This window comes from Phlebotomus papatasi, chromosome 2, assembly GCF_024763615.1.
Source record: "Phlebotomus papatasi isolate M1 chromosome 2, Ppap_2.1, whole genome shotgun sequence".
Lineage (NCBI taxonomy): Eukaryota > Metazoa > Arthropoda > Insecta > Diptera > Psychodidae > Phlebotomus > Phlebotomus papatasi.
Window position 1 is genome coordinate 18,988,668 of NC_077223.1, and position 12,743 is coordinate 19,001,410.

Consider the following 12,743-nt stretch of genomic DNA (forward strand, 5'->3'; position numbering starts at 1 on the left):
TAATAGAAATTTGGTTATCCCTTTAAATTTTTAATTCCCCGCCTTAAAAAAACAAGAAAATGAATATAAAATGCTAAGTAAATCTAGTTTTTCTATTTGTTAATAAGAATAATATGATGGAAAAAATTAATCACCTAGTTTAAACATATTTATTGAACATTTAACCAATTGACCTTGTGACCTGAAAGATACTGGGATTGTACAGTGCTAAAAGGAAAAGATAAATACTTATTAATGTATTACAAATATCTATCAAAGGCAGCTTTAATAGATATTTGATATACTTTGTTAGAGCTTTGATACACTTACGACTTAAGCCGAAAGGCGACGTAGTGGAAAATGATGGAAATGTAGTTTAACCATTATTTCAAATATAATTACGCTAAGCTGTCTCTCGGCTAATCCTCAGGTCTTTCAAGGCCCTTACAGCGCTCTATCGCATTTAAAATATCTTTTTAAATTTTTAAGTTTAAGCCTAATATATCCTAAAATTTTCCCAATCAATTATTTAGCGAAGAATGAGTTTCGAATTATTTCACTCCAATAAACCATTATTACATAAAAATATGTAAGATTAAAAGAAGCCTATACCGTAGATTCGGGGAACTTTGTCCTCTGTGGGTCACTTTGCGCCCCTCCTGTTTGTAAGCTTTTCTTTAATTCTAGCACTTAAGGATGGTCTTTACCGATCCGATCTACCATGTCTGATCGGTTTTTACGAACAGTAGGGGGGCATGTCATTCACGGAGGACAAAGTCACCCGCATTTACAGTAATAATTTTTTTTATAACATACCTTGATAAGGTTTTAATCTTCAAAAAAATCTCTAATCGAATATTAATAACCAAGTTTAAATAAGCCTAATAAATAATAAAAGCACAACAAATAAAAGTTTTTATCAATAAATCAACGGTAAGGGCAGAATCACATTGACAATAAAATGCTCGCCGTACTCGCCGTAGCCTCACCGTATTTCGTTAATTTACGCATTTTCATTGCAATTCTTACGCAAGTTTTCCATTACAATAAAACCTTATCTCATACTCGGTAGCACTACGTGAAAATAAAATAAGAAATTGGAAGGAATAAAACGAAAATTCGATAAACGGCGAGCAAAAAGAACTACGATTAATTTGTCTTACAGTTTTTTTCGCTCACCGTTTATCGAATTTCCGTTTTATTTCTTCAAATTTCTTGTTGTTTTCACCTAGTGCCACCGAGTATGAGACAAGGTAACACAGTAATCGAGAATTTGCGTAAGAATTGCAACGAAAATGCGTAAATTAACAAAATACGGTGAGCATTTTACTCGATTTTAATCTATATAAAAATTCTTTTTTTTAATATGGAATGCAATAAATCAAGATAATTAAGTAAATATTTATATCAGAAAAATCGGCACATATTTTATTTTTTATACACTCACCACAGTCAAAACGAATAGGATGAAAATCGATTGACTAGAACTGATTAAGTAAAATTTTTACTACCGTTTTATCCGAAACCGTTGCTGTCCTAGTAACGTCCTAGTAGTCCTGTAATTTGGAATCATTGGACTCATGTCTAATTTAGAAATTTGGGATTTCCTAACAATTTTAGATGGCAAAAGGAAAAAACAACGGAAAAGTGCTCTTGTAAAGTCTTGTACTTCTTCGTGGTCTTCTTTTTCTCTTTGACCATCTGAAACAGTGAGAAAATCTTAAAATTCCAAAATAAACATGATTCCGAAGATTCTGAATTACACCCCATCTTACCGTACAATAAATTCAACTCTAAAGTCTAGCTACGGAACTGGTCTTACCTAAAAGTTCTCTAATTAAAATTAAATGGATTCGAAAAAAATATCGGCATAAAGTTAAACATTGAAAGTTCGCATTAAAATTCCAAGAAATTATAAACTACCTCAAAGAAATGTAAGAATACTTATTTTAGTAATCTTAAAAGTGAATTAAATTGAATCACATTTCAAATTAATTATTACACTATAAAATATTTATACTGACAGATACTAAAAATCTTGCACTAACTGATTTATTTACTAAAGACATTTTTTTTTATTAAAATTAAAATAAATCCTTTCATGCTCTGTAGCTCGCAAAAGGTCTTTTTTTAATTTTGACAAAAAATATTAAACCTTATAGGTAAAAACCTATATAAACCTATATAACTAAAACTAAAACTATATTAAATCCGGTGGCAGCCATAATCCCGAAAGCCAAAATCCCGAAAGCCAAAATCCCGAACGCCAAAATCCCGAAAAGGCCAAAATCCCGAAAGCCAAAATCCCGAAAGCTAAAATCCCGAATGTTCAAAATCTTGAAAGGGATGAAATTATACTGGGGAAAATGTTTAGAATAATTTTCCAAGACACAGAAGATTTCCCTTTGCCTCCAGAAAGCGTGGGTGCAATCGTGGGAGTAGCTATGACACTTTTAAGAATTCGAGATTTTGGCTTTCGGGATTTTGACCCATTCGGGATTTTGGCTTTCGGGATTTTGGCGTTCGGGATTTTGGCTTTCGGGATTTTGGCTTTCGGGATTTTGACCGGGACCCATTAAATCTTATAGGTATTATAGGTGAAAAAAACAAAAAAATAATTTTAAAAAAATCAAGAAGGCCCGTAAAATTCCGAAAAAATAAAGAAATTTTGACCTTTTTCACATCTTTAAATCAAAATGCTTCCAAGGATCTCTCCAATTATTAAAATCATTGCAGTTAATACTTAATCAATGAATAAACAAAACATTTAACACTAAACCTACCAAGACCCGGTCAAATTGACCGGTTTAAAATTAACATATATTTAAACGATATAATGTCGTTATCAAACTTTATGAATTTCCTAAAATATGGCTTGTAATATATTTTTCAGTGTTTAAATTTTAATTTTTTGCTCTTTTCCAAGACAAATTTGTTGAGTATCTTACCCCATCGTGACTTGTAATTTGACCAAAAAACGATCAAAAACGGTCGGTAGGTTTAGTGTTAAAATTGAAAGCTCTATTTTAGGCTTTTTAAATCCATGTTATCCAGGCTTGAAGAAATTTAGAAATAATAAAAATCTTTTAATATTGTAACCTTAAATCGGCTCTTTAGAAGATTACTCATATTCTCCGAAGATCTTCATTTTGAGACGTAGAAAAACTAGTTAATTTTAGAACAAACAGCGAAATTCTTATTTAAAACATTAATTAACACTTGAAGGACTGACAGAAAAATCGATTTTATAGTTCTTTTAATATTTCATGTTTAAATAAAAGTGGTTTAATCTTCATTTAATAGAAAAAACATAATAATTTCTGAATGCATACACATTAAAATCAAAAATATTATAAATTCAAAACATTTCTTACTAAAGTAAAATATAAAAACGGAAAATTGGCATAATTATTCCACTTTACTCCTATAACTCTTTTGTCCCTTTTGGGACTTTGAGTACCCAAAGGAAAAACAATTTTTGAACAATTAAGAATCGATAAAAATACAATTCTTGTGGATGATTACAAATTATAAGGATGTCCAAATCTAGCATATTTTTTCTGCCAAATTCCGGCCAGCTTGAAATTTCGGCCACTTTTTTTGTTCCTCGAATTTCCATGAACTTTTAGATTTAGAAATGTAGCTACAACAAACGAGATGACGTGAAAAAGATATTGGAAGAATTCCCGAAGGGCAAGGAACTATAAGAATGAAGGTGGCCGAAATAGGCCACTAAAGCTATGTCTACATTTTTATTCATTTTAAAATGTATTAAGAATGAATTTAAAGTCAATAAAGACGATAAACTGTCTACAAGGTTCTAAGGAACACTCCTTAAGTAGAAAGAATGAAAAAATCAATTGCTATTACATTTCAAACATGAGACTTTGGCGCTTGCATGCAACTATGCCGAAATTTGGCACACTTACCCTACTCGTATTTATAAATACGATAAATATAATGGTCGTAGGGGGTGTAAGTTTAGAATGCAGAACTAGAATTTGTACAGGGCGACACATGGAATGCGATCGCGAATATTATTCTTTCAATTTAATTTTTCGAAAACAATTTAAATATTTAAGATTTATTTATCTCAAACTTAATGGTGTATCAGGGTACGAACCGGTTTTTAAAAACCGATAAATTGAATAAAGAAGTTGAGAAAAAAAAAGAAAAATACACATATTTCACCATAGTTCATCATTATTAAAAAAATTTCAAAAAAAAACTGGACATTTTGCAAATAAAGCCTTAGCTTAGCTACCATTCCTGATAAAAATTTTTCGATTGGTAACTAAAACCTTTATAAAAATTAGTCTAATTTCGGGATGATTTGATTGTTATACAACAAAGGTAAACGAGGTAGACTTTGGAATTTGTCCTGAATGGATTCCAGAAATTCGCAGGAAATCTAAGATCTCTTGATGAGCAAAGGAGCCTTAGTAGGCCTATCAGGAAGGAAGAGACAAAAGGGGCAAAGTATTGAAGAGATTAATTGCAAAAGGAAAGGATTCTCAGTGGAATTTCTGTAAGTACAATTGAAATTTGTCTCCACCTCGTCAATCGCGAAATTCATTGAATAGTCATCCTCAACGAGTCTTGGTGAATTGAGAAAATCCCTCAAAATAGATATAGATGAGTCAACTTGACCCATTGTTGCAACTAATCCGATTCATGCGATTCTCTCAAGAGGAGAATCTTCACAGAAGAAGGGAAATGGCCATTCCGGGTGTTGCTGAGGACACGCGGATGAGAGAATTGGGAAGAGAAGATAGTGTTGTGAGTTGTCCGGGAGAGGGAGGAGGAATGTGGCTGAAGAGGAGAGGAGGACAAGAAGGTGTCTTGGTGGAGTTGAAGTAGAAGTAAAAAAAAAATAAATAAATGAAAGAGATACAGTGAATTGATGGAGAAAGAGAGAGTGGAAGATGGTAGAATTCAAAGGAGGTCACATTTTCTGTCCAAAGTGGAAGAAATTGGTGAGACAAAAGAAGATAGATAAATGAGATAATTACATAAGTGTGTGAAGAACGTCTCCCGTGGCTGCCACAGCAGTTCACTTGGCGCTTCTTCAGCCTCCTCCGGACGGCGCTGGGTTTTGTCCTCCGCGCGGCTCTTGTGGGGCCCACAAGATAACCTCACAAAAGGATGGCGTTGATGTCCGCACCAATTCCTCCGGGTCTCCTGGATCACACTCAGTCTCTCGTCTGTTCCTTCGAAAGTTAATTGTGGGTTTTTATTTTTTGGGATGGAAGAAAAAGGCCCAAATTTATCACTTATTTTCTCTCAATCTTCTCATCACGATCGGGTCATTGACACTGAATCATTTATTTATGTTCGTATTTTACATAACAGTTTATAAGACGACATTTGAGGAGCACACGCGTACGATGGTACAATCACGTACCAATTCCACGGACGGGTATTTTCACACTGAACCACCCCAAAGACGGGATGCATATTTTTCCTTCTCGGCTTCTGAAAAACCCCGAGAGATTCGGACTTGTGGTCTCCCCACTCCCAGAGAGACGTGATCCCACTCTCTTTCGTGACTCCACGGAACGCACACTCTTTTGCCGAAGAGACGAGCACTTCAAAGCGCGACGAAAAGAGCTAGCAGACTGGCCTCTCTTCTGTTTTTCTCCCACAATTTTGGTCTCTCATCTCTCTTCTCTCTCAGGCTCTCCGCATTGATCGGCCCGAGGATGCAAAATTTCATGAAATATTCCGATGCAGGAAATTTTGGGAAATATCTTTCAATTAAATATTAAAAAAAAACAGTCTTTTTACACAATTTTGATTTCTCCGATAAAGAGGCATATTTTCTTTTTAAATTACATAAATTTAATTTAAATTTAATTAAATTCAAATTATTTTTTTCACATTTATTATTCATGCGTTGAAAATCAGTTGAATTGGTAGATTTTCCATAGTTTACTGATATAAAGTAGTACTTTGTCCACAAAAACACGTTAAAATGGGCCAATCCATCTCAAGACGACCGTAGGGGTACCCTTCATGGTCTCAGATGTTTTTGAATTTTACATACAGTAGACGCAGTAGACTCTCGCTAATTCGGCTCTTTTAAGATCGGGCTACTTTTTAATTCGGGCAGCGGTTACATTTGAAAAAAGTTTGTTGTCATTTTTCAAGTTTGATTATGATTATCAAATGAATCAAATATGCTCAAATTTGGCATCGTTTGTTTTAGTTTTGATGTGATTTTGCATTATTGAGGGATTTTCATGCAATTTACGATATATATCAGTGTGTAAACTTAATATCTATATGCACATGAATAAAGAATCGTTGCATTTCAAAAAGTTTATCGCCCGAATTTCTGTCTAATTCGGCTGACATTTCGGTCCCATATGCCCGAATTTGAGAGAGTTTACTGTATGTTAAAATACACGATAAAATAATATATGTACCCCTATTTTTTCGCCCAAAAAAAATCCTCGCCGGAGATACATGGCGCCAAAGATGGCGTCTCGCACTTCATTCGTCAATTGAGATTTTTGGCAAATATTTCAAAACGCTCTATCTCGCGAACGGGTTGAGATTTCTTCTTACTCTTTTTTGTATTTGAAAGATAATTTTATACTCTTTAAAACGATATACTCGTTTTCGTGTTATCTGCTCAAGTTTTTTTGTAACGGTATTTTGAATTCTTTTTTGAAAAAATTTAAAAATTAATTTTTCTCAAAAACCCCATTCTCAAAAATTTTCATTTTTTACTGTTAATCAGTAACATTGAGTACTACATTCCCTGAAAAGGCGAACTTCCACTTTTGCGCATATTTAAAAAAAATATATATATTCAAAATTTTATAACATTTTCAAAAAAGAAAAAATACCAGTTAAACTCAAAATTTTGAGTACAATTTTTCAGGGAATACAGTACTCCACAACACTTATAAACAGTTAAAAAATCAAAATTTTTCGAACTCGCGTTTTTGAAAAAAAATTTTTTTTTGATTTTCAAATGAAAATGTATTTTATTGACAAATTTACAACTTTAAGATACATTTGACACACATATTAACATTGATCTTGATATTCTCGAGACTGAAAGTCACTTAAATCCTATATTAGGTGAGATTCTTAACAATCTCACCTACTGTAATCCTAACAAAATTTCATGTCGTCCGATCGACCTCAAACTTGGCCAAAATGTGTTTCGCCACTTCCTGAGCACGAATATATATGTGGCTATTTTAAGTTCCCGGCCGGCCGGCCGGCCGGCCGGCCGCTCTTTGGAGCTTAATAGCTCCTAAACTAAAAAAGATATCGACTTGCGGTTTTCGGCAAAGGTTATATATCGGGTGAAAATTGCAACTTGGTGCATTGACCCCCCACCCCCCACCCCTCCTTCCGCCATTTTGAAGACCCCCCTTTTTTTGTTTTCTCAATAGCTCCGCCCCTATGGCATCGAGCAGGCTCAAATTTTAGTATGTTATAGCTGGGCCTTAGAGCTTTCCATCAATACCAAACTTACGGTCCCCCGACCCCCCTGACCCGAGCTATAAGGGTCCAAAAAAAATTTCTTAAAATGGCCATAACTCCGGTTCTAATTGTCAGAATTTAAAAAGTGAGGGCTTTTTGGAAAGCTCTCGTGAAATGCCACATCCCCTTCTAACATCGCAAGTTCATAAAACCACCGCTAGGGGCGCTATTATTAAAAAGAAAATTATTAAATCTTATAAGTTAAATAACTCAAAAATTCCATTGTGCATCGGGCTGAAATTTTAGTATGTTGTAGCCGTTGATTATACCTATCAAACAAAAAAAACCTTAAGTCGATCTAAGACCCCTGACCCGAGCTATAAGGGGTCAAAGTTCGAACATTGACCGGCCTCTATCTCCGGTTCTAATTAACATATCGACCTAAATTTTACCTTTTTGGTTTCGTCTCGACGAGCACTTTCAGATGGAAGTTCAAAAAGTCACCACAGGTGGCGCTGTGATAGCGTCAAAATTCATCGAAATTCAAAGTCATTTTTCTCAAAAACGGCATTGTGCAAGTTAATGAAATTTTAGTATGTTGTAGTCCAGTCTAGGACGTTTCCAAAATGGTGCGTATGCGCGCTGTGGTTTCAATAGAACCGGAGATATGAGGGGTCAAAGTTCACGAAATTCAAAAAATCATATCTCCGGTTCTATGTGACCGATTTTGATGAATGAGGGCTTAAACGAAAGATCTCACCAAATACTACAACTTTCTAGAATATTTGAACTTCGTGGGACCAACACCAGGGGCGCCACAGTCGAAAAACCAATTTCAATATCACATAACCTCAATTATCTCGACTGTCGCTGAACCGATTTTGATGATTACTGCAACATAATTGTAGACCACATTTGTCTCTACATTTCGTCCATACATCATTTTCCACTCAGACTACGCTATCACTCCGATTTTTCCGTTTAAATGTGAAAAAATTGATTTTTCCAATAATAACGCTTTGAAATCACTCAGATACCAATTTGACTGCCTCTACTCCACAAAGACACTTAAAATAGGGGTTTAAATGGAAAGTCCCACAAAATACAACAATTCTTTGATATAGTTGAAGTTCTACAAATGACTACTTGGGGAACTCTGGATGAAAAAACGAGTTAAGAAACAAAAAACCTCGCTTATCTTGGCTTCTGAGTAATCGATGAGTTCAAGTTCTACGGCAAAATTATAGAGAACATTCTGGTCTACATTTCACCCATATAACACTTTTCTGTCAGTTCATCCAAATCCTTGATATTTTGGTTTAAATACAAAATTTGTATAATTTCACGAATTTGATTCAAGATAACTGAATGGCGTCTCCCAACTTCAGCTCCAAATCGAATTTGCATGCACTCCGAGTTAGCTCACGTTAAGAATCTCACCTACATAAGCCGGTTAGGATTATCTGTCCCTTTTCATTCCTCAAGCATGAAATCGCATCATTCCTGGGTGCACTATTTGGTTTGTTTGCACTACTATGAGATACGAAAATCTCTACCTACTATCCAGGAATAAGTAATCCGTGATTATACCCACTTTGGAATAAATTACAGATTAATAAATGATTTAAAAAAAGAATTTAAACAGTAAAGAACAGAATTTGAATTATTATATTTTCTGGAAATAATAGTTTTCTAATTTTTAGAAATTTTCTTTATATTCAGATTTTAAAAATCATTTGGAAAAAAATATTCTTAGGATGTTCATATATAAATTTTATCAAAATTAAATGTTATTTGTTAACAGTTAAACATGGTTAATGATCACAAAAAAGACAGAATCGATATTATGATTTTTGTTAGTTTAAAAAAAAAACCTTTTTTCGATTGAACGAACACATCATTTTATCTTGTAAAATAAGTTGAGATCATAGGTTAATCATTAAAGGAGCTAAACCTTAAACGATATGAATTCGAAAGATGTTAGGAAAAGGCCTCTCAATACTAACTTGAGCTTATAGCTTTTCAAACGATATAACAGTGGCAGAGAAATTAAGAAAGGTTGTCCCTCATTGATAATACTTGAAGCTTTGTAGGGAGTTTCTCACCTGATGGGATAAAAAGAAGAATTAATTAGCTATTCGGTGAGAAGTGAACAAAAATTTTGGACTCTGGAGCTGAAGGTCAATAAACTTCAATATGATCTTCAATAAACTTCAATAGTAAGTAAACTTCAATAAGGTCCTCTCTTCCTTTAGACGCCAAAGGACCTTGGTCCAATTGTCGGATAGCAGGAGAGTCTCGTGGAAGTTTTTAATTTTTTTGAATTAATTAATTTTAATTAATTAAAACTAAACTATTTAATTATTTATCCAATTTACAAAAAAGGTCACACATTTTTAAATTTAACTTAATTTGACATCTACTGCTCATGATAACGAAGATAATACTGAATAAAATGACTTGCGTACTGCACTTATACACTCGACTCTTCGTTATCCGGCTGACTGGGGGACAAAATGACATTTAAGTTTTTTGAATGATCAACGGTTTTTCTATTTTGTGCTGTGTGAATTTATTTTCTGTCTGACAAAGAACAAGAGAATTTTTTCCTGGTATGCTTATGTTTCATTTTTTATCACAATTATGTATTAAAAACTTCGATACAATGATAATAATACTTCAATTCACTCTGGAGAAACTTCATGTTTAGTAAAATAATTTTGAATACATCAACCGCCAGTGTTTGGCAGCTGTCACCCGGATAACGAAGTGCCGGATAACGAAGAGTCGAGTGTAAATGCAAAACAAAGTAGCGGCTCTGCGGCTTCGGAAGCCGAAAATTCTCGAATCTTGTGCTACATAATCTGCAGCCGGAGTGGAAATTTGAGCAATTATAGTTAAAGATAGTAATTTTCATTTTAAGAATGTACTTATTTTAAATACATTAAATTAAATATTTTATGCAAATTGGGGGCTTAAATGATGCCCGAACAATCATTGAGTTTCGAAATAAAAACTTGAAATTCACCCAAAAATTAAAATAAAATCTTGTGTCGTCATTTTGTGTAATTTTTAAATTGTTTTTCAGTGTAAATTACTTTATGATTACGTACAAATATTTAAGAAAAAATTTAAACTGTCAGAAAAAAAATATTTTCTCTATCGTCATTAAACGGTGAAAATTAAACGCAATAAACTAGCACAAAAATTAAGCTAACATTAACATGCATATTTTAAGAAATTCATAAAGTTTGATAAAGGTATGATAAACTTATAAAGTTTATAATGTGTTAATTAGCAAGCGTCTGGAACCAGCTACTTTTACCATTACTTCATAGGTTCAGAATAAAATGGAAAAAAAAATATTGTTTATATTTTTAACTTTCGGGAAACTTTATTGAAAGGATCATTTTACTGTTGGAGGTATTTCTAAATTTTAAATTTAAGTCTTTTGACGATTGTTAAGTTCGAATATTTGTACCTTTCAGAAACTTCAGAGCACAAAGAATAGTATACATAAATATTTTTCTTTACATGATCAATTTTAACAATTATACATAAGTTTAAAAAATTAAAGATTTTTAATTAAAAAAAAAATTCCTATTACATCAATATCACATTTACCTCAATATTTTAATATTAACGACAGGTAAAATATTTCATGAAATTTTTCATTGAAAATTTAAGATAAATTTGAAACGGTCATCTCAATTTTGATTAATTTCTCTCGCGTGCCTCTCTTTTTCTTCAATTCTCTCATTTCCTGCAACTATTCGATTAATCGATTAGAAGTGCGCTTGTAAAGGCGCGAACATTTGAATATTTTTGTCCCAAAATAATTATATTTTCTCACAGTGAAAATTCTAAGCACAAAAAATCATTTTTATTATAATTCTCACGTATTCTTAATTATTTGTTATTTGAAATTCAATAAATCACTTGAGAAATAATAACAAACACTCATGAAATTTAATGCCATTTTTATTGTGATTGTAAAAATCGTCTGGGTCGTGACAATTCCCACGGATTTTATTACGGGGTGATCAATTCTGTGAATATTTTCTTAATTCATGAAGGAGATTCTTTTATATTTACATATCAATTTCGTATAATAAATACGTCATTGTTTTGTTTTATCTCTGCCTTTTTTATCAAGAGAGCCTTATCTTTTCATTGTGATTTTTGAAAGTAGGTTAATTGTGAATTGATAAAGAATCAGTTTGATATTAGCACTTTGTGAGTTATCATTGAAGAGAAATGTTTAGTTTTTATTAGTCTGAAAATTGAAATTAAAACAAACATTTTTTTTTAAAGAAGTGCAAATTGGAATACCAGTGAGAGAAATTTGAATAAAAAGACGAAAATATATCCAATTGAGTGGAAATGGTCAAAAATTAAAAAGAATTCTGATAGATAATGATTTCGTATTGAAAATTAGTAAATTTATATTACAGTACTTATTTTTGGCATATAAAAATAATTTAAAAAGCCAAAAATATCATGTTAATCACCAGAAACGTATGAATTTACTCTAATAATTTATTTGGTTTTTTTTATTAAAAAATATTAAATTTTCATAAATAATATGAAATAATGAATGAACTAAAAAGCAATTTATCAGTAGTCAGGCTTTTAAGTGTTAATGAAATTTTTATCTTTTCTCGCCTCTGATTAAAAGAGACAATGTAGAACGAACACTTTTTTGTGTTTATTTGATCATAATTACCATAGAAAAAATATCTCACTACATATTTTGCTTAAAGAAAACACGATTAAAGGGTTAAGAATGTTTATTACCTAGTCTCAAACAGCTAAAACGTGATCTTTTATAAATAAGAATTTTCAAAACTAAATAATAATAAAATAATTTTTAAACTTTACAATTTTTACGGTGCTATCGCTATCACACGAGGATTTTTCACTTTTAATTTTAAATACAATTGAGCCAATTGAGCATTAAGATATCTAGAATTCACTTCCAGGACACATATTTCAAGAAATTTGCTCAATTTTAAATAGTACCCCGAGATTTTTGATTGTGAATGACTAATTTATCTGTTATGCAAAAGAATCCCCAATCTGTATTGAAAATCTGTATGAAGTCATCCCAACTGCGATTTCTTGACACAACAATTTCTTTCGAATTGCTTTGGAGGAACTCAGCAAATTACTCCCGATACTGAAGCTTCACTCGCGTACAGTTTATCACTAATCACTCTACTTATTTTGCTTTTTTGGCCGCAAATAATAATTAATTTCGAGTGAATAAATTTAATAAGAACAATTTGGTTCAAAAGGTTACTTATTTAACTGCAATAAAA

At 32.4% G+C, this 12,743-nt stretch overlaps 1 protein-coding gene across 2 annotated transcripts in view; it reads right to left on the minus strand.

Moving 5' to 3' along the window:
- The window catches only part of LOC129802946 (protein let-756), a 42,386-nt gene extending 36,678 nt beyond the window's left edge, over positions 1-5,708 (minus strand). For both annotated transcript variants that reach the window (XR_008751830.1, XM_055849193.1), the window contains exon 1: positions 4,992-5,708. The gene's annotated coding sequence lies outside the window, so the exon portion shown is untranslated. The remainder of the gene's footprint in view (positions 1-4,991) is intronic.
- Between the last annotated feature and the right edge of the window lie 7,035 nt (positions 5,709-12,743).